The following is a 23,197-nucleotide window of genomic DNA, read 5'->3' on the forward strand; positions in this document are numbered from 1 at the left end:
CTGTTACTCCTTTAGGTTTTATTATCAGACAGCCCCCCGTAACATCCACCTTCTCACCCGACAAAGATTAAACATAGGGCGGGAGGGTGGGACCTTTCTCTATGGGTGCCTCGCGCCAGAGTGGTGTCCCCCCTTCCCTGGACATATATATAGCAGACCCACCCCTTTTCCCTCCCCTGGCCCTATATAACCACCCCTTGAACTGATGACCCCACAGAAAAGCCCACTCTTTTCCCTGTAACAAAATTAACCCCTTGGTTGCCCTGCAAAGGAGATTCATGAGTCACTATGCCCATGGCTCTGCCCTAGCTCCGTTCTGCCTTTTGTAAGTGAAAATTCTGTAGATGGATGTACATGTTAGTATTGAATTAATTTCTCAGTTAAATTGTAGTAATACTGGTATATTAGTGAATTGCTAACTATACAGCCCCCCTAATACATTGAGGAACATTCACTAAAAGTGGAGAAATGCCAAACTACTATACATTATAGAAAGTACAAACAATTCCAAAAAAACATGCTGATGTATGAACCATGAAGAGAAATATACTGTAATGTGATCGGGTTTTAACAGGTGATGAAGACAGATCCAGGAAACTAGCTCACAAGGCACAACATGGGCCAAATATTTGGACTGCGTAATCCTGAATGAAAAGTCTCCATATCTGAGACCTGAGATTTTGTTCTACTTATCTTGTTTCAAGAGGGGCATACTGAGTTTGTGTATTGCAAGAGATTAAATTATAAGCGCCATTGGCACAGAGACTGGCACAGGTGAATACAATGAGTGCAATATGTCAACACTGAAAATATGTTTAAGTAAAAAACAGAAGAGAATTAATAAGAATAAATTGGCTATATAACCACACATGCACCAAAACAAACATATAAAATGAAAAGCTCATTCCTTTGTATGGATAGTTTTAGCACAATCCAGCTGTGGACTGTAGAATACAACAGTTTTTCTGCTCAGACGCAGGGATATCCTTGTTGTCAGTCTTTAGATTCACATATGATACAATATAGTAACCATTGTCAAGCTATAGAAAGTAAAGTTAATGCTCAACATTACATTCAATTGCTATAATTTAATATTATATGATGACATTGGAATGTGAAAGTGTCACAATAGTAGAGATGATTGAATCTTTTAAAATTCAAATTGGCCAAGTTTAACATATTTTTCCCCAAAATTTAATTTGCTGACAATAAAGTCTCCATGCTGCAAATTTTTCAATTGCCCTGAACAGATGTATGCAACACTCTGATATCTCCTAGGGCTGTATCAAACTAATTTAAAAGCTATGTAATACAAACCCCATGAGACCTCACCATAAAAATGTATGAAAACCCGGTGGTAACCAACAGCCCATTTATTTACACTGTGCACTGATAGACTTTTCATGTTTTATTAAAATAAAGACTGGCCCAAAAATGATTCCTCTTAGTCATTGATAATCAAGCAGAATGTTTTGTGTAGACTATTTTATGTCCGCCACTATGTATAGGGACGCTGGCAAAATAAAGATGAGCTGTTTGGAAATTTGGAGGATTAAATCAGAGCACACTGAACCAGCATCTTCTATACATGAGGTGATGTACCAGTTTCCAGCAAGCACACTGCTGTATAACACTTGTTCCAGGCAGTAGTATATGGAAGGCTTTAATAATCTTCACACAGGGCTTCCACAATAACATATAAGACAGTCTGTTCACAGAATATCTTCTCTCCTTACATACAGTCTTTAGCCTTACAATGGGGATGTACACAGTGTAGAACACTGTACCTTATCATGCAGTGAGGTGAGGGAGAGGAGAGGATTCTGTACTGGTCACTTCTCTATCCTTCTGCTGCACAGAGTTTGCTTTTGAACTATCCTGAACTCTGTTCTGAACTGGCAGATCTCTGTAGCTTGACTTTTGTCAGGATACATACACTTCACTATTCTGAGCATTGCTCCTGCTTTGCAGAGAGACAAACAAACACTCCTTTCCTTTTGCACAGGCAAATACACACTCCCTTGGTCACTGCTGGATATTTACTGCCTCTTACTGAAGTCTTAACTTCACAGTTGCTGGATGATTTTAGATAATCTGTGCATTTCCTGAATGTCACAAGAACTTTCATTCAAACTGCCAATGCAGCTGTCAGAGGTAACAGTTTTGCATATAGGCACAATGCTAATAACGGTACAAAGATTGGTGGAATAAGGATGCAGCCTCTTTCCTCGATCTTTAGTTGATCATGGCAGGACCACCTCAAAGTGAAGTCATTAGACTGGAGGAATGTGGATGACAAATACACCTCAGTTGTCAGGACGGATGGGCTGCAATTCTTTTCAATGAATGTAATAGTGTTGACATGGATTGAATTTATTAAAAAGTCTCAAATAAATAACACGTTTCAGAGCACTTAGATTCTTTTATCAAGTTACAGAGAAAGATCAAAATGACCAGACATGAGTGGGTTAAATAGTGTCTAAAATGTCATCAGAGGGCTGGTGGTACCACCCACCATATAGGAAAAGGTTAAAATTACATATCTCAAAAGATCGAAAATAATTTATTAGAAAAATATATACAAATATTTGTATAAATACATATATGTGTGTGAACAGGGATACCATGAATAAAACTTGTCACCCAGACTTTTTCATCTTGAAAAAGACCATGCAGGTCGAAACGTTGCTGCTGCTGTACTTATATGGAGGAATGAAGAATTTATATTTCTGAGTTCCTGTTGAACACGGTCTTCAATATGAGATGCTGTCTTTGTCTATACATAGAGAAACAAGTGTATTGTGTCAAGTATTGCTAATATAGGAAGGTGGGGGACCACTCATTCATAGGGGCCCTCCGAGGAATTCACCAGTTTCTATGTAGGCCATTCCGAGCCTGTTTCTGAGTTTCTTTATGCTCAGTTAAATATCTACTTTTAGCAAAATTCAACCTCTTTAAGAAAATGACAAAACGTGCAAAAAAACTGTAGGTGACACGGACATTTTGAGAGGTAGACAGTCACACTTAAATGTCTGGATTTTGTTAAATTTTCTTTTGTATTAAAAAAAACAAAGAAAAAAAACAATTATTCCTAATTCACAAATAGGATGTGTACATGCTCAGTACTGTCATGCCCGTGACTAGCGCAGCTTGTGGGCGTCAACCTGCGCTCACTGCGGTCACTGTGCAGCTCATCTTTGAGTCTGACCTTTTCTCTGACCAGCCTCACGCAACTCACCCAGTTCTGCTGCATCCACCTGTGGCTGGTGAATTTCCTCCTGCAATAGTATGGTCGACAATATTCTGCAGGAATTTGTACTCACTGTGTCCTGCAGAGTTCTGTTTCTCTGGCCAATCCCCAGTTTGATGGTGCTATATCAGAAAGGTCCTCCCTCCATGACTTGCAAGAGTATAGGTTTTTGTCTGTTCCTGTTTGTGTTCTGAGAACCATCTCTCTGTTTTACTCTCCTGCCACCGACCCCACTTGTCTCTCATTAATCCATATCTGTCCTTTCCTGACCCTGGCTTAATTTCCTCTCTGTATTTGGCTTCCTTGACTATGTCTCCTCATTTGGTCCTGTATTTTCCATGCCTGCCTTGACCTATTTGCCAGCTGCTGAAGGCCCGAGGACTGCCCTGAGAGTGGAACCTGATGACTACCTGCGGCCCAGCATATACTCACCACCAGAGGCACTAGTGAAGACTAGGTAATTGCTTACTTATAAGTAGAGTTGAGCGCGGTTCGTGGTTCGAGGTTCTCCAGTTCGCGGCTCGAGTGATTTTGGGGGCTGTTCTAGATAGAACTAGAACTTGAGCTTTTTGCTAAAGCTCGATAGTTCTAGATACGTTCGAGAACGGTTCTAGCAGCAAAAAGACCAGCTAATTACTAGCTGGCTTTCCGCTGTAATAGTGTAAGTCACTCTGTGACTCACACTATTATGAAATTTCAGTGTATAGTGTGCGGGAACAGCGCATTCAGATCACTGCTGTATGGATAATGGCGATCGCCATTTTTTTTTTTTTTTTCCTTGTCTTCCTTCCCTAAGCGCGCGCGTGTAGTGGGGCGGGCCAGCATGTCAGCCAATCCCAGACACACACACAGCTAAGTGGACTTTTAGCCAGAGAAGCAACGGCATGTGTGATAGGATGTTCATGTCACATGTCCCTGCATTATAAAACTGGACATTTTCCTCCAGCATGCCATTATCTGCCTTCTGCGTCCTTGGTGTCAGTCATCACTGGCGCAGCTCCTATCACCGATACTGCTGTGTACGCTCCATACACAGCGCTGTACAGCATAGGGACAGCACTTTCTATCAGTCCTTTTAAAGGCTCATACCGGCAGGGTCAGAGCCAAAGGTGACAGGTCCGTGAAAACAGAGTTTAACAGCTACACAAGATGACAGCGTCTGTGTAGCTAAGGTCAGATTTCCTCGCTGCATTTCCCCATTAGGAGGGATAGAAAGGCAGGCTTCCTTTCTTCTACCCAGAGACCCACAACCCTGCCATTGTACCCTCCTGCCTGCATTGCACACTCAAACTCATTGTTACTAAGCCATTATACTAGCAAACACTGAGTGAACTTAGTGGCATCCTAAATGTGGCTGTTGGACTTCTGTATCGTTCCACAAGTGCAAAGATATTTGCAGCACCTCTGCCTGCATTGCACACTCAAACTCATTGTTACTAAGCCATTATACTAGCAAACACTGAGTGAACTTAGTGGCATCCTAAACGTGGCTGTTGGACTTCTGTATCGTCCCACTAGTGCAAAGATATTTGCAGCACCTCTGCCTGCATTGCACACTCAAACTCATTGTTACTAAGCCATTATACTAGCAAACACTGAGTGAACTTAGTGGCATCCTAAACGTGGCTGTTGGACTTCTGTATCGTCCCACTAGTGCAAAGATATTTGCAGCACCTCTGCCTGCATTGCACACTCAAACTTATTGTTACTAAGCCATTATACTAGCAAACACTGCTGCCAGTTTAAGGGCCGTAGTTGCATTGTCAGTGATAATTATTGTTGTTTATTCTGCTGTTAATAAAGCTAGACCACCGCTGCAATCTACACCACCTCTCAATTTTTACTACCACATTTTAAGTGCACAATCTTGTCGCAATCAAAATGAGTGGCAAAATGACAGATGCTGGTGGAAAGGGGAAGAGGCGTGTTGGAAAAGGAAAAAAAGAGTTTGTCGTGGGGAAGGTGGCAAAGCTCCATTAACATCTGCTGAAGATAGACCATCTTCCAGCAAAAGTAAGATGTCTACTACTTACCAAGGACAATCCGATGTGCTCCCTTTTTTACGGACACGGACAACTGGAACAAAGGTAGATGATGGCCAAAAAAGGAAAATGCTTGAATGGATCTCAAGTGGTCCAACAAGTGCCCTCTCCGCCACCTCAACTACCGCATCCAAAAAACACCAGTCCTCTGAGTTGTCATCCCAATCAAACTTGCTTTCTCTCAGCTCTGAAGTCTCCATCCGCCCTGCACAGTATGTTGGAACTGAGATGGCTGAGTCTGCAGAGCTGTTCAGTCACACTATAGCCTGGGAATCAGAGGTCTGCTCCCAAGCTACAGTGAGTACAGACCAGGAAATGGTCTGCAGTGATGCCCAGAACCTTTGTGACTCTGATTCAGGCCGTGAGGACCAAGTTTCTGAGCATAATGTTGACCCTTTTTCACCAACTGTAACACCCGTTGTTATAGACAATGAGGAACATACTGATGACGATGAGACGCAGATACCAGATTGAGATGACAACTTAAATATTCGGTCAGGGCAAGAAGAGGCTCGGTCTGAGGGTGAGGGGAGTGCAAACACAACCATTGATGAGGAAGTTCTAGATCCCACCTACTGTCAACCCACAGTCAGGCACTCGAGGAGGTCAACAGAGACGGTGGAGGAGGATGCAACTGATGACGAAGTTACCTTGCGCCTTCCTGGACAGAGTCGGAGCACTGGTAGCACGTCTACAACTGCATCCTCAGCCACCACTCTGCCTCTGAGCACTAGTCAGGGTGGATCAACAGGTCGCATGCCCACTAAGCCTTGCCTAGCCTGGTCCTTTTTTGACATAGCAAAAGATCGCCCAAATTATGTGATCTGTAAAATTTGTCATGATTCTGTTAGTAGAGGTCAAAACCTCAGCAGTTTAACAACTTCTTCCATGAATCGTCACATGAATAAATATCATATGTCCCGGTGGGAAGCTCACCGTGCTGCAATGCGGCCTAGCGGAGCGAACCATCCACCGCCTGCCCCTTCCAGTGCATCCGCGCGCTCTTCATCTTCTAGGACTGTGGGGACAGCTGTCACACCTGGTTTTCCACGCACAACTTCCACAACTGTAACCGCAACAGGCAGTTTGCTTGGTAGGTCGTCAGTTGGTTTGGAAGGGGAAACAAGTGCGTGTGTACAGCTCTCTCAGACATCGATAGCACCAACGTTGGATGAAGGCAACATCATGTCTACGTCTGCACTTTCCTCACAAAGCTGCATTTTTCCAGGGACACCCTACTCAACACCGTCTACACACAGCAGCCAGATCTCTGTCCCTCAGATGTGGACAAATAAAAGGCCATTTCCTGCGACCCATGAGAAAGCTAAGAGGTTGACTTTATCCCTCTGTAAGCTCTTGGCTACCGAAATGCTGCCTTTCCGCCTGGTGGACACACAGGATTTTAGAGACCTTATGTCTGTCGCTGTGCCCCAGTACCAGATGCCCAGTCGCCACTACTTCTCTAAGAAAGGTGTGCCCGCGCTACACCAGCATGTCGCACACAACATCACTGCTTCCTTGAGAAACTCTGTGTGTGAACGTGTGCATTTCACCACCAATACTTGGACCAGTAAGCATGGACAGGGACGTTACATGTCGCTGACTGGGCACTGGGTAAGTATGGTGATAGATGGTGAAGGGTCTGCTGCACAAGTCTTGCCATCCCCACGACTTGTGTGTCAATCCTCTGTCTGTCCAAGTTCCGCCACTGCTTCTGCCTCCTCCACCTCATCTGGGTCCTCCACCTCCGCCCCAAGCCTGCCTGGTCAGGCCACCAGTGTTCTCACTGCGCAGAAGGAATCACGCACCCCTCGTTACTATGCTGGCAGCAGAGCGCAACGGCATCAGGCGGTCTTTAGCTTGACATGTCTTGGGAATAAGAGTCACACAGCTGAGGAGTTGTGGTCAGCTCTGCGGTCCGAGTTTAATAAATGGTTGTCTCCACTCAACCTGCAGCCTGGTAAGGCCGTGTGCGACAATGCTGCAAACCTGGGTGCAGCCCTTCGCCTGGGCAAGGTGACACACGTGCTTTGTATGGCTCACGTGTTGAACCTTGTTGTCCAGCAATTTTTAACACACTATCCAAGGCCTAGATGGCCTTCTGACCAGGGCACGAAAACTGTCTGCTCACTTCCGCCGTTCAACCGCCGCAGCTGAGCGACTTTCATCGATCCAGAAGTCTTTCGGCCTGCCGGTTCATCGCCTGAAATGCGATGTGGCGACACGCTGGAATTCGACTCTCCACATGTTACAGCGACTGTGGCAGCACCGCCGAGCCCTGGTGCAATACGTCATGACGTATAGCCTGGGCCAATGAGATGCAGAGGTGGGGCAGATCACCCTGATGGAGTGGTCTCAGATCAAGGACCTATGCACCCTTCTGCACAGTTTCGACATGGCGACGAATATGTTTAGCGCTGACAATGCCATTATCAGCATGACAATTCCAGTCATTTACATGCTGAAGCACACGCTAAACACTATTCGGAGTCAGGGGGTGGGACAACAGGAAGGGGAGGAACTACAGGAGGATTCATATGCGCAAGGGACAACAACATCACCAAGGTCCAGACATTCATCATCACCAACGCAGCAGGCATGGGACCATGGGGGACAGGGATCAACAAGGGCACATAGTAGCAGGCGAAATGCTGAGGAAGGTGCAGGAGAACATGAAGAAATGGAGGACGAACTGTCCATGGACATGGAAGACTCAGCAGATGAGAGAGACCTTGGTCAAATTTCAGTTGAAAGAGGTTGGGGGGAGATGTCAGAGGAAGAAAGAACGGTTAGCACCTCTATGCCACAAACACAGCGTGGACTTGGTCCGCATGGCTGCGCAAGACACATGAGCGCCTTCTTGCTGCACTACCTCCAACATGACCCTCGTATTGTCAAAATTAGAAGTGATGATGAGTACTGGCTTGCCACACTATTAGATCCCCGGTACAAGTCCAAATTTTGTGACATAATTCCAGCCATAGAAAGGGACGCACGTATGCAGGAGTATCAGCAGAAGCTGTTACTCGATCTTAGCTCGGCTTTTCCACCAAACAACCGTGCAGGTGCAGGGAGAGAATCTCCCAGTTGTAACTTGACAAACATGAGACGGTCTCGTCATCTTCAACAGTCTACCCGTACCAGTAGCACCGTATCTGGTGCTGGTAACAGCAATTTTATGGAATCTTTTCATAATTTTTTTAGACCGTCCTTTGCAAGGCCACCAGAGACAACAAGTCTGACACAGTCAACTGCTAGAGAGGATGATACAGGAGTATCTCCAAATGAACATTGATGCCATGACTTTGCAAATGGAGCCTTTCTCATTTTGGGCTTCAAATCTTGAAAAATGGCCAGAGCTCTCCAGTTACGCCTTGGAGATTTTGTCGTGTCCAGCTGCCAGCGTTGTCTCTGAACGTGTCTTCAGTGCTGCTGGGTGTGTGCTGACAGATAAGCGCACGCGTCTGTCCAGTGACAATGTGGACAGACTAACGTTCATCAAAATGAACAAGTCATGGATCCAGAAGGAATTTACTACCCCTGTGTCATCCTGGGGAGAGTAAATGCTTGTGGATTTGGAATGTGCTTGATGCAAATCAAAACATCCTGTTTGCAACTAGGGCACAAGTGCTGCCACTGATGGGGTGTCTGTGTGGCCCAATTTTTTAAAAAAAGGGAGACTCCGCTTGGAGTAACCCTTGCTTACAGTGTTTTTAAAAATGATCCAAGATGAACAAGTCATGGTTCAGCAAAGACTTTTACCTACCCCGGTGTCATCCTGGGGACGGTTAATTATGGCGTATTTTTGAATGTGCTTGATGCAAATCTAGCTGTGAAGTGTACAACTGGGGCACAACTGTTGCCACTGAAGGGGTGTGTGTGTGTGGGGCCCAATTTTTGGAAAAAAGGGAGACTCCGCTTGGAGTAACCCTTGCTTACAGTGTTTTTAAAAAGGAGCCAAGATGAACAGAGCTGGGATCAGGAAAGACTTTGCTACCTACCCCGGTGTCATCCTGGGGACGATTAAGGATGGCGTATTTTTGAATGTGCTTGATGCAAATGTACCTGTGAAGTGTACAACTGGGGCACAAGTGCTGCCACTGAAGGGGATGGGTGTCTGTGTGGCCCAATTTTTGGAAAAAAGGGAGACTCTGCTTGGAGTCACCTTGCGGTGTTTTACATGATTTTAGAAGGGCGTGCCATGCCTATATCTGTGTCTCCTCCTCTTTTTCCTTGTCCAGCTCTTTTGTTTTCGCATGAGTATATGTCCTTGTCACTTTCCCATGTGTTTGTGTTGTGTTGTGAGTTGTTTGTCACCTTTTGGACAACTTTGAGGGTGTTTTCTAGGTGTTTTTATGTGTTTGTGAATCCCTGCCATTGTTTCCTATGCGGTTCGAGTTCGGTTCGTCGAACGTTCCACGAACCGAACTCGAACGAGGCCTCCGTTCGACGAACCGACCTCGAGCCGAACCGGGACCGGTTCGCTCATCTCTACTTATAAGCCCAGATAGTGTTGCAATGGGTCCTCACCCACTAGCATCACAAGTACATTCTCTTGTAACAAGTAAGCACCCAGTCTCACACTGACACTGATTTCAGATTTTTTATTGTGTTAAAAAACTGTGCTGTCTTATGGCATTCTAGTGCATTAAAAATGAAGGTAACAAAAATGTGTTTGTCAAATGTAGTAGGACATATACCAGCTACACTGCATCACTGATTAGTCACACTGAGCTTGGTATTGCTGTTGGCACCTCTTTTACCTCTTTTTTCCCCTATCAATTGATCCAATACATTATTCCTGTACTACTACTTTCATCTTCTTTACGGTTTCAATTATACTATGCATTATTGTCTAGAGGATTTGTCCACTGCCTTAGGGCTTTCTCTTGCTATCTTTATCACAAAGTTGTCAGCTCTGACCTCATCTCACCATCTTAAATAGCCCTAAAATGTATAATGCATTCCCTGCCTCATCTTTTATACAAGCTATGATGGTCCCTATTGATTGGATATGATACACTATGTGATGTGATAGCTGCAAGGCATTGTGGGGAAGCTCGCACAGTCGCTCCTGAGGTCATGTAAGCCTTTTGTAGTGGATGCAATCCTTTGCAATGTCTAAAATGGCAGCAGGCATTCTTTTGGGTGATTTGCACCAAGACCTGTAAAACTCATAAATTGGGTCATCTTCAGTAGCTAAGCACTAAAGCGGAAGTATTTATTATTAGATACAAAGCACCAAAAAGATCTACAATAAATAAGCAGTTTAAGGATTGTGATTTAAAAAGAAATGATCATATAATTAATACAGCAAATTCTTATATATAAAAGTTACCTTGTTTTGATTGACATTGTTCACTTAGTAAAAGTGGTAAAATCACTTTTACTAATAGAGCGCTGTCAATAAAAACAAAAGACTTTAAAATACAAACACGAGGGTGTAACGGTGCACCAAAGCAAAGACCACACCAATGGTGAATCAAAGCGCCCTCATTCGCATATTAAATAAAAGTAGATTTTTCTGCAAATATTAAAGAAGCACTCTGGTAATTTTCTCGTCTAAACCTGTGTGATGTTAGTGTAGTGTAAGTTCTGTGATAATTCACTCACCGATCGCTGTTTTCTCATATGCCTGACTCCATAATGACTTCACATCTACAGCTCGTCTCTGCAGACTTCCCTCTTCTCCAATCTTCTGCAGCACATCTCACCATGGTGAAAAATAACATTGTCATTGCAATGTTTCTGAATAAAAAATAACCAGCAATGTGGTGCCTTAAATAAGCCCTCTGCTGTGTCCCTGAAAAAATGATTCCTCCTCACTGTGCTCCCTGGAAAAAAATATTACTCGACATTACCCCTCTTAAAGTACATGGCCTCCACGCTATCCTTTCCTATAAAATATTCCCACCACACCGTACCCACTTATATAATATGACAATGTCCGCTCTTGTGTACTATGACCAGGGGCTGGCTGGAACATTTTAGCCTGGGGGGCAATCATAAGGCAGTGGCCCTCAAGTTGCATTGGCCCACCTTTGGTCTGTTTATCTCTGGCCGCTGCATTAAAGCAGCAGAGGTAACAGGCTTTATGAACAGGCTGGTACATATATATGGGAACAGAACTGCGCTTACTGCTTTCATAGATACCGCAACACAACCAAGATGACTACATAGATATGGGAACTGCAAGGAGCTTACTACAGAGTTATGGGAACAGAACCGAGCTTACTGCAGAGATAAGGGTGCAGAACCGAGCTTACTGCAGAGATATGGGAGCAGAACCAAGCTTTCTAAAGAGATATGGGAGCAGAACCGAGCTTTCTACAGAGATATGGGAGCAGAACCAAGCTTTCTACAGAGATATGGGAGCAGAACCGAGCTTTCTACAGAGATATGGGAGCAGAACCAAGCTTTCTACAGAGATACGAGATCAGAACTGAGCTTACTACAGAGATAAGGGTGCAGAACCAAGCTTACTGCAGAGATAAGATATCAAAACCGAGCTTACTGCAGAGATACGAGATCAGAACTGAGCTTACTACAGAGATACAGGAGCAAAACTGAGCTTACTACAGAGATACAGGCGCAAAACTGAGCTTACTACAGAGATATGGGAGCAGAACTGAGCTTACTACAGAGATATGAGCACAGAACCAAGCTTACTACAGAGATACAGAATCAGAACCGAGCTTACTACAGAGATACGGGAGCAGAACCAAGCCTACTACAGAGATATGAGAGCAGAACCAAGCTTACTACAGAGATACAGGAGCAGAACCAAGCATACTACAGAGATACAGGAGCAGAACCAAGCTTACTACAGAGATACAGGAGCAGAACCGAGCTTGCTGTACCCATACAGGAACAAAATTGTACTTAATCTACTACATAGAAACAGCAACAAGACACCAAACCTCCTACATAGTTACGGGAACAGAACAAGCTTACTGAATAGATATAGTACAAGGACTAAGCTTACTGCTTAAATATGGTACCATAACTAAGCTTACTATATAGATATAAGAGCAAAACCACATTTGCTACATAGAAACAGTACCATAACCCATCTAACTACATATACAGCAATTACAAAGCTTACCCTATATTTTCAATGTTAAACTCGTATGGAACATGGCTGGCACACGGACTATACACTTATGCCATCTGTGTGCTGTATGTGTTTTTCACGGCCCCCTAAACTTCTATTGGCCCTTGTCATGTGCGCTGCTGGAAAAAAAAAACAGATGTCTCCGTAGGGATCACACACTGTCTGTGTAAAGACACGGACATGCGAGCGGCACCATAGCTTTAAATGGGTATGCGTGGTAACCGTGAAAAAAATGGATATAACACATACCACATACACAGACACGTGAAGGAGGCCATAAGGTGGTGACATAGCTACGTCACAGTGCAGATGTTAATTTCACTTTTCTTTTCATAAACATGGAAAGACAAATGAAATTCCCTAACACATGTGAGTGAGCCCTTAGGGCTGCCTACCCACAATCAGTGTCAGCAGTGTCTTGGACCCAGAGTGTTTTCACTGAGTCCAAATGCTGCATTGTACAGTACAGGCACAGTGAATGGATTTATAGAAATCTCCGCCCCCCTGGGCTTCTTTTAGACTCTCCATAAACTGACCTATGGCGCTGCTTTCCTATCCGCAGCATGTCAATTTATTCTAACTGTGATGCTAATGGCCTGAGCGCTAGAATACAGCGAACATCCGCTGACAGTCACTCTGATTGTGTGCACGGACAGCGCGATAAGAGCCTAGCATCTCCACCAGAGAAAGTACGCTGTGTCCAGACCGTGAGGATGCCTAATGGTGGGCACTCACCCATATAGACTTAAGGGCACTTTACACGCTGCGATCTCGCGATCGTCGGTTGTGCGTCACGGGCAAATCGCTGCCCGTGGCGCACAACATCGCTTACACCGTCACACTGACTTACCTTCCAAGCGACATCACTGTGGCTGGCGAACCGCCTCCTCTCTAAGGGAGCGGTTCGTTCGGCGTCACAGCGACGTCACTAAGCAGCCGCTCAATAGAAGCAAAGGGGCAGAGATGAGCGGGACGAACATCCCGCCCACCTCCTTCTTTCCTCATTGCGGGTGGCCGCAGGTAAGGTGATGTTCCTCATTCCTGCGGTGTCATATGTAGCGATGTGTGCTACCGCAGGAACGACGAACAACCTGCGTCCTGCAACAGCAACGATATTTGGGAAATATGCAGCGTCAACGATCAACGATAAGGTAAGTAATTTTGATCGTTAATGGTCGTTCGTGCGTTTCACACGCAACAACGTCGCTAATGAGTAGAGATGAGCCTGAGTTTGGTTCAGTTCGTCGAACGGAGGACAAGTTCGACGAACATTCGACGAACCAATTCGAACCCCTTTGAAAACAATGGGAGGCAAACACAAACACACAAAAACACATTATACATGTACACGTACAGTTAATAAACATTGCCATTACACTTACAGGTCCCCGCGACGCACTCTGTCTCCCGCCTCTTTTCCTTCCGATAATCACTGCGTCCTCCCCGTAACCAGCACTGATAATAGGACCTTCCGTGATGTCAAAATAGCCATGTGACCAGTCACGTGTCTAATATCTCATTGGCTACAGACTGGTCACATGGCTAGCCTTCATGCTAGGTCCTGTCAGTGCATCTCTCCGGTACGCGGTGCTCATTTGTGCATCTCCGTGTACCGGCGAGATGCTCTGGCACATGGTCAGCTTCCCCGTTCCTGCATGTGGGCTCTTTTTACAGAGTTAGCCCACATGCAAGGACTGGCTGACACAGCCAATGAATTGCGGCACCGTAAATCACGTGATCGGAGCACCGTTGCTATAGTAACTCGCCTGTCTGCAGTGACGTCACCGATTACAGCCCACAGCCTCTGCTCACTCTCACTGAGTGATTACACTGCACGGGGGAGCAGCAGCGTCTTCCTCCCATGCAGTGCTGTCTGATGTAGCAGGACTGCATGGGTTGAAGGAGAAAGAGGACAGAAGACCAGGATCGTGGAGGGCTGAGAGAGAGTAATAAACATGGAGTCTCTAAGTGTGTCTGTGTATTTATTTCTATTAAAGTATTTTTTCTTTGTGTGGTGTCTTTTTTTTAACCCTTTATTGGAGATTCTTAATGGCCGGGTCAAACTTGCCTGACATTAAGAATCTCTGGCTTAATACTAGCTAGTAAAACAAGGTGTTACGGGGGGCTGTCTGATAAAACCTAAAGGAATGTCAGACAGTCAGGGTCCACCGTGCAAAGACTCTGCTGCAGACTATGGCAGAGGATAAGGGGTATATAAGTGTGCCACTGTAAAAAATAATAGCACAAGTGCAGAGTGCAATACCTCTGTTAAACTCACAGAGGAATATAATTAGTAAATAAGGCAATTCCTCCCTTACTTGGAGGGTGTGTGGAATGGTCTCTGTTAAAGATCACAGAGACAAAATCAGTGAGTGTGAAATGGCACCTACCTAGGTCCGTTCCTCTAGTGGTGCCAGGAAACGGACAGCAGCGTAAGCCGCACAAAGCTCCTACCTGCGTTCGCTCCACTAGTGTGCGAGGACATGAACCACTAGATATGGCACCTGCCTAGGTCCGCTCTTCTAGTGGTGCAAAAGAGACGGACAGCAGCGTAAGCCGAACAAAGCTCCTACCTGCGTTCACTCCACTAGTGTGCGAGGACACGAACCACTAGATATGGCACCTGCCTAGGTCCGCTCTTCTAGTGGTGCAAAAGAGACGGACAGCAGCATAAGCCGCACAAAGCTCCTACCTCTGTTCGCTCCCCTAATGTGCGAGGATACGAACAACTCCTAGCGGCAACGTCCACCTACGAGTAGAATCACAAGGCCCAGCCAGACCATGTGCCTCAGGCACCTGCCTATGTCCGCTCCTCTAAGAGGTAAGGATACAGACTGCAGCCGAAGCTGTAAGGTATAAGAACGCTACCCTGCTGGTAGCGCTCACCTAACATAGACAGAGAGATGCCTAGAGGGACGTGCACAGGGCGTCTACCCTCATGCATGAACCAAGAGGACTGAGCGCCGGGCGGCGTGCGTCAGGGTCTTATATAGACTCTGTGCCTCATCCAAGATGGAGGACACCAGAGCCAATCCGCTGCCAGAATGACAGGAATGACGTCACGCTGGCCTATCACCGAGCAAAGCGTCACAAGCACATGACCAGCGACCAATCGGCATAGAAGGTGTCAGAGACATGTGACCATGTGTCACAAGCACATGACCAGTGGCCAATCAGCTTAGAAGGTGTCAGAGACATGTGACCTTGTGTCAGCGATGATGTCACCCGCACATGTGCAATGGCTCCAAGATAGGACTTAGTCTCCAGCGCTTGCACATGTTTAGTAGCAAGAAATCCGGACATAGTCTCCAGAGCCACAGCAACCGTAACAGTACCTCCCCCTCAAGGGCCCCCCTCCTGGCGACACAGGTAATCGGCAACTAAGTCGGGAGCATGGACAGCCTCCTCAGGCTCCCAAGAGCGATGTTCCGGGCCGTAGCCCTCCCAATCTATCAAGAAGAACCTGCGCCCTCTAACCATCTTAGAACCAACTGTGGCTCGTACCTCATAGCTAGAGCGAGAGGAATCAGAGGCAGGAGAGTGCACTTCACGAGCGTGAGGTAAAATAGCCGGCTTTAGCAGTGAAACATGGAATTTGTCATGGATCCTAAGATGGACGGGTAACTTCAATTGGTAGACTACAGGATTTATCTGTCGAAGAACCTCATAAGGACCCAGGAAGCGAGGAGCAAATTTGACAGAGCTCACTCTAAGTCTCACGTGTTTTGCAGAGAGCCACACAAAGTCCCCCGGAGAAAAGACAGGAGCCGGGCGACGAAACAGATCGGACACCGTCTTCATACGGTCCTTAGCTGCTTGGATCGACTCTTGAGTCCGATCCCAAACCTCTCTGGCATTAGTTGCCCAGTCGGCCACAAGAGGAGGAGGTGCAGCAGCTGGAAACGGTACCGGTACCCTAGGGTGTTGCCCATTATTGAGTACGAATGGTATCTGCCCAGTGGCCTCAGCCAGCGAATTGTTAAGGGCAAATTCTGCCCAGGGTAGGAGGGAGGACCAGTTATCGTGGTTCTCAGCAACAAAGTGTCGAAGGTATATAATCATGGATTGATTGGTACGCTCAACCAAACCATTGGTCTCCGGATGGTATGCCGAAGAGAGATTCAACTCCATTTGCAGAAGGCTACAAAGATCTCGCCAGAAACGGGAAGCAAATTGCGGGCCTCTATCACAAATGATACGATCTGGCATCCCGTGAAGCCTAAAGACATGCTTGAGGAATAGTTTGGCAAGTACCCTGGAAGACGGAATTCTCGATAACGGTACGAGATGAACCATCCGGGAGAAATGGTCCGCAATAACCCACACAAATCTATGTCCCTGTGAACACGGAAAATCACCCACAAAGTCCATGCCTACCACCTCCCATGGTCTATCTGGCACTGGTAAAGGATGCAAGAGCCCAGCCGGTCTCTGCCGTAATGGACGGTTGCGAGCACACGAGTAGCAGGAACCGACATATCTCTTGACGTGGCTGGCTAAGTGTGGCCACCAATACCACCTCTCCAGTAACTCTCGTGTCCGCCTAATACCAAAATGCCCACCCACCTTTGAGGTGTGGGCCCACGACAGTATATCATTCTGTCGATCAGGCGGCACAAAGGTCTTGCCCGGTGGGATTTGGTCTAACGTCACAGGGGAGAGCGTATGAAAAACCCTGGAGGGAAGGATAAGACGAGGTTCGTCAATCTCTTCCTGGGTAGAAACCATAGAGCGAGACAGAGCGTCTGCCTTGTTATTCTTACTCCCAGACAGATAGTTGATGGAGAAGTGAAAGCGGGAGAAAAACAAGGACCAGCGGGCTTGGCGAGGATTCAGACGCTGAGCGGTTTGTAAGTACGTCAGATTCTGATGGTCTGTATAGACCTGGAAAGGATGTTTCGCTCCTTCCAGCAAGTGACGCCACTCCTCCAAGGCTAATCTCAGGGCGAGCAGTTCCCTATCCCCAATGGTATAGTTTCTCTCTGCCGGTGAAAAGGTTTTAGCAAAGAAGAAACACGGCCTTTTTCTACCTGCACCGTTCTTTTGATACAAGACCGCACCAGCACCCACTGAAGAGGCATCAACCTCCAAGAGGAAGGGCTTATTCTCATCGGGTCTTTGAAGAACGGGAGCAGTTGATAAGTGTCTTTTTACTGCCTCAAAAGCCTGGGATGTCTCAGTAGACCAGACTTTTGGATTAGCACCTTTCTTAGTCAAGGCCACCAAAGTAGAGAAATGGGGTATGAACTGCCTGTAATAATTTATGAATCCTAAGAAGCGTTGCACCGCCTTCAAGGAATGAGGTTCGGACCATTCCAGGACAGCAGAGAGCTTCGCAGGATCCATAGCCAGACCCTCTTGTGAGATAATGTAGCCCAAAAAAGGCAAGGATGACTGCTCGAATACACATTTTTCCAGTTTAGCAAACAAAGAGTGCTCCCTTAAACGGGAAAGGATACGAACAACATCCTGACGATGAGTCTCCAGATCAGGAGAAAAAATCAGGATGTCGTCCAGATACACCACGACGGAGGATAACAGTAAATCCCTGAACACATCGTTTACGAAGTCCTGAAATACTGCGGGTGCATTACATAAACCAAAAGGCATGACGAGGTATTCATAGTGACCGTCTCGGGTGTTAAAAGCGGTCTTCCATTCGTCACCGTCTCAAATTCGTACCAAGTTATACGCACCCCGCATATCCAACTTCGTAAAAACCTGAGCTCCCCTCAGTGTGTCAAAGAGCTCCGAAATTAAAGGTAACGGGTATTTGTTCTTTATTGTGATTGCGTTGAGACCCCTGTAATCTATGCAGGGACGCAAATCACCCTCTTTCTTCCGAACAAAGAAAAACCCAGCTCCCGCGGGAGAGACAGACTTACGAATGAACCCCTACTCTAAACTCTCTCTTATATAGGTCGACATGGCATCCGACTCAGGTATTGACAGGGGGTAAACCCTGCCCTTAGGTGGAACCGAACCTGGGATAAGGTCTATGGCACAGTCATACGGCCTATGGGGTGGAAGAACCTCAGCACCCTGTTTGGAGAATACGTCAGCGAAATCCAAATAGGGTGTAGGTATGGGAGAGAGATCAGTTGATGCAACCGCAATGACCTTAGGTGGTAAGGGAAGACATCGGGACTGACATTTTGAACCCCAACTAATAATGCTGATGGACTCCCAGTCAAGGTGAGGAGCATGAGTCCGAAGCCATGGGAGACCCAGAAGGACGTCGTCTATACCCTCAGGCAAAACAAGAAAAGAAATCTCCTGAATGTGACCCTGAGGCAGGGAAAGGCGCAAGGGAACTGTCCTCAATGTAATGGAGTCAGACAACATAGTCCCATTAACAACACGGACAGGAATAGGCGCCTCTAACATGATAGAGGGAATATTGTGTCCCTTTACAAATCCTGAGGACACAAACGTCCCGTCAGCTCCGGAATCCACAAAAGCCATAATAGGCCATGTATTCTCAGAGAATGAGAGCTGACCTGGGATGCAGAAGTAACCTCCCTCTAATGGTTACTAGGCCTGGGAGTTTCCCTGACGGCTAGGACACTTGTTGGCATAGTGCCCAGCCTGACGACATACGTAACATATAGGAGGACCAGACTTGCGTAGTCTGGAGGACGTATGACCTTACTCCATAGGAGTGGGAGATGTTTCAGATGCTGAGGAAGATGGTAGTGGACCCTCAACAACTGGAATAGCCCGATTCTTAGGGCGTGAGGAAGAGACCTCGAGTCTACGTTCCCTATGGCGTACGTCGATCCTCGTTGCTACTGTGATCAAGTCCTCCAGAGAAGCAGGGACCTCACAAGTAGCAAGGGCATCCTTGACATAGCCTGCCAACCCTCTCCAGTAGATAGGAATCAACACCTTTTCTGGCCAATCTAGTTCTGCCACCAGAGTTCTAAAAGCAGTGGCATAAGAACTAGTGGATAACGAACCCTGAGATAGATCTAACAGTCTCAGGGCCGCATCATGGGTAACCTGCGGACCCATGAATACCGCATTAAGAGCATCAAGAAAGTCTTGATGTCTCAGAGTAACCACATCAGAGCGCTCCCATAAGGGAGTCGCCCATTCTAAGGCTTTGTCCTGAAGTAAGGAGATGATAAAGCCTACTCTGGACCTCTCCGTAGAGAAGCGAGAAGAGTTGACCTCTAGGTGTATCTGACACTGACTAATGAAACCACGACATGATCTGGCATCGCCAGAATATCTGTTTGGCAGAGCAAGTCGAGGATCATGTCCAGATGTCACCATGGTCTGAGGTTTATCCTCTATTCTTTTGAGCCGCGACTCAAGTACTTGTATGTAACGGTGTAACTGCTGATATTCTGCCATAACTGCCAGACCCTTGGCTCAGTCCTAATGTTACGGGGGGCTGTCTGATAATAAAACCTAAAGGAATGTCAGACAGTCAGGGTCCACCGTGCAAAGACTCTGCTGCAGACTATGGCAGAGGATAAGGGGTAAATAAGTGTGCCACTGTAAAAAATAATAGCACAAGTGCAGAGTGCAATACCTCTGTTAAACTCACAGAGGAATATAATTAGAAAATAAAGCAATTCCTCCCTTACTTGGAGGGTGTGTTGAATGGTCTGTGTTAAAGATCACAGAGACAAAAGCAGTGAGTGTGAAATGGCACCTACCTAGGTCCGTTCCTCTAGTGGTGCCAGGAGACGGACAGCAGCGTAAGCCGCACAAAGCTCCTACCTGCGTTCGCTCCACTAGTGTGCGAGGTCACGAACCACTAGATATGGCACCTGCCTAGGTCCGCTCTTCTAGTGGTGCAAAAGAAACAAACAGCAGCATAAGCCGCACAAAGCTCCTACCTCTGTTCACTCCCCTAGTATGCGAGGATACGAACAACTGCCAGACGCAGTATAAGGAACGTTACCCTAGCGGCAATGTCCACCTACGAGTAGAATCACAAGGCCCAGCCGGACCATGTGCCTCAGGCACCTGCCTATGTCCGCTCCACTAAGAGGTAAGGATACGGACTGCAGCCAAAGCTGTAAGGTATGCTGGTAGCGCTCACCTAACATGGACAGAGAGATGCCTAGAGGGACGTGCACAGGGCGTCTACCCTCATGCATGAACCAAGAGGACTGAGCGCCGGGCGGCGTGCGTCAGGGTCTTATATAGACTCTGTGCCTCATCCAAGATGGAGGACACCAGAGCCAATCCGCTGCCAGAATGACAGCAATGACGTCACGCTGGCCTATCACCGAGCAAAGCGTCACAAGCACATGACCATCGACCAATCGGCATAGAAGGTGTCAGAGACATGTGACCATGTGTCACAAGCACATGACCAGTGGCCAATCAGCTTAGAAGGTGTCAGAGACATGTGACCTCGTGTCAGCGATGATGTCACCCGCACATGTGCAATGGCTCCAAGATAGGACTTAGTCTCCAGCGCTTGCACATGTGCAGTAGCAAGAAATCCGGACATAGTCTCCAGAGCCACAGCAACCGTAACACAAGGCTAGTATTAACTCATTATTACCCAGCAAGCCACCCAGCTTCAGGGCTGCTGGAAGAGTTGGATAGACCGCCAGATGATGGCGCTTCTATGAAAGCGCCCTTTTCTTGGGCGGCTGCGGACTGCAATTCGCAGCAGAGGGGCCCAGAAACTTCAAGCGAGCCTGTGCTGCGGATTCCAATCCCCAGCTGCCTAGTTGTACCTGGCTGGACACAAAAATGGGGCGAAGCCCATGTGTTTTGGTTTTTTTTTTAATTATTTCATGAAATTCATGAAATAATTAAAAAAAAGTGCTTCCCTATATTTTAAGTTCCCAGCCGAGTACAAATAGGCAGCTGGGGGTTGGGGATGCATCCGTGTGGCATCCGTTTCCGTTCCGTTCCATATACGGTCCGTATGTCATCCGATTGTCATCCGTGTGCCTTCCCTTTTGTTTTGCGTACCGCAAAAAAACTGAAGGAGGGAAAATACATAAATTTACCCAGGATCCATAGCTTCAACCTACATGAGGCGGTCACATGTTCACTCCAGTGCCATTTTCTACTGCATTTCACAGCGTAGAGTGCTCTGGTGATTTTCCTGTGCTTGTACACTTCATATCAGTCTTTTCTGTCATTATCCCCTTCACGACCGTGGGCAGTAAAATTACGTCCTATTTTAACGTGACTTAACGACCAGGGACGTAATTTTACGGCCTAAACTTCATTTGATTGCCGTGGCCATAGCAACGGCTTTCAAATGATGTCCCCTGCTGTTTCTTACAGCAGGGGACCTTTGCTTGACCCCAGGGGGGGTGGCATCGCCAATCCCCATCGACGATCGATGTGATTGGCTGTTCAAATCTGAACCGCCAACCACATTATTCGCACTGATTTCGGCAAAAATAATGCCCGAATTAGTGCAATACTATGAGACCCTGCTATGAGATGCCGTAGCAGCTACAGCAGATCATAGGTGGATCTCAAACATGCCGCCCCCAGCCCCTGCAGCACTGATTGGAGCGATCGTGCTATGACGCGCAATCGCTCCAATCAGTGTGCAGTGGGGCGGTCTGATCTGCAGGTGGCCGTCCTCCCCAGGCCTGTGCTGGTCTGGGGAGCCTCCCCCAACATGTCTGCAGCGTGGAGTGGCTGGTACTTGTGGTACCACGCCACCGCTGCCGCCGCTAATGTCACCGCTTTTGCGCCTGCTCCACGTGAGTATTCCACTCCCCTTGCAGCCCGTGCGCGCTCCCGTTATGGCCCCTGCGCGTTCCCGTTATGGCCCGTGCCCTCCGCGGTCTGCCCCCCCACGTCCCGATCTGCCCCCCGACATCCCGATCTGCTCCCCCTGCGATCTGCCTGCCTCCTCTGTCATCTCTATTCTGCTTCCTTCCTTCCTTCTTTGCTTCTCCGGTATCCCCCTCTGCTCTCCCGCGCCCCCCTCTGCTCTCCCCCTCCCCTCTCCCCTTGACGTCCTCTTACCTGCCTTCACCGGGTCGTCCGATTTCTTCACTGGCCCGATCACATCTGCCTCCATCTCTGGGTCCTTCCTGGGTCTTCTGCTGATCTGTCCAACGTCCTGCCTGCGGCTCCTGTACAGCTGTCTATCTCGCTTGCCTTCTGTTCCTCCTGCTACTCCTCTGGGTACTGTGAGCATAACTTTTTTTTTTTTTTCCCTGTATCCTGTCCATTTTTACACCTCATCTGTCCGTGCGTCCCGCCGAGCACTGATCAGGGATGCAGATAACGGATCTGCATCCCTGCTCAATTTTTGACTTTTTCTTTTTTTCCGTATCACCGACGCTTTTTGTATCTCATCCGAATGTGCGTCCTGCAGCGGTCGATCAGTGCACCGCGTCTGTGCGTTTGAAAAGTCAAATGGCGTTCGTTCTCTTCTGAGCCCCACCATGCGCCCAAACAATTTATTTACACCACATATGAGGTATCTGCGTACTCAGGAAAAATTGCACAATACGTTTTATGGTGCAGTTTTTCCTGATACCGTTGTAAAAAAAAAAAAAAAAGCTACCTGGTTGATGCAAAAATTTTGTGGTTAAAAAAAAAAAAAAAAAAATTCACGGTTCAATGTTATCAACTTCTGTGGAGCCCCTGGGGGTGCAAGGGGCTCACCAAACATCTAGATAATTTCCTTGAGGGGATGGGGTCACTTGTGAGGGAGCTCCACTGTTTAGGCACCGTAGGGGGTCTCCAAACATGACATGGCGTCCGCTAATGATACCAACCAATTTTGCTGTCAAATGGTGCGCTTTCTCTTCTGAGCCCTGCCATTTGCCCAAACAATTACTT

This window comes from Anomaloglossus baeobatrachus, chromosome 4, assembly GCF_048569485.1.
Source record: "Anomaloglossus baeobatrachus isolate aAnoBae1 chromosome 4, aAnoBae1.hap1, whole genome shotgun sequence".
Lineage (NCBI taxonomy): Eukaryota > Metazoa > Chordata > Amphibia > Anura > Aromobatidae > Anomaloglossus > Anomaloglossus baeobatrachus.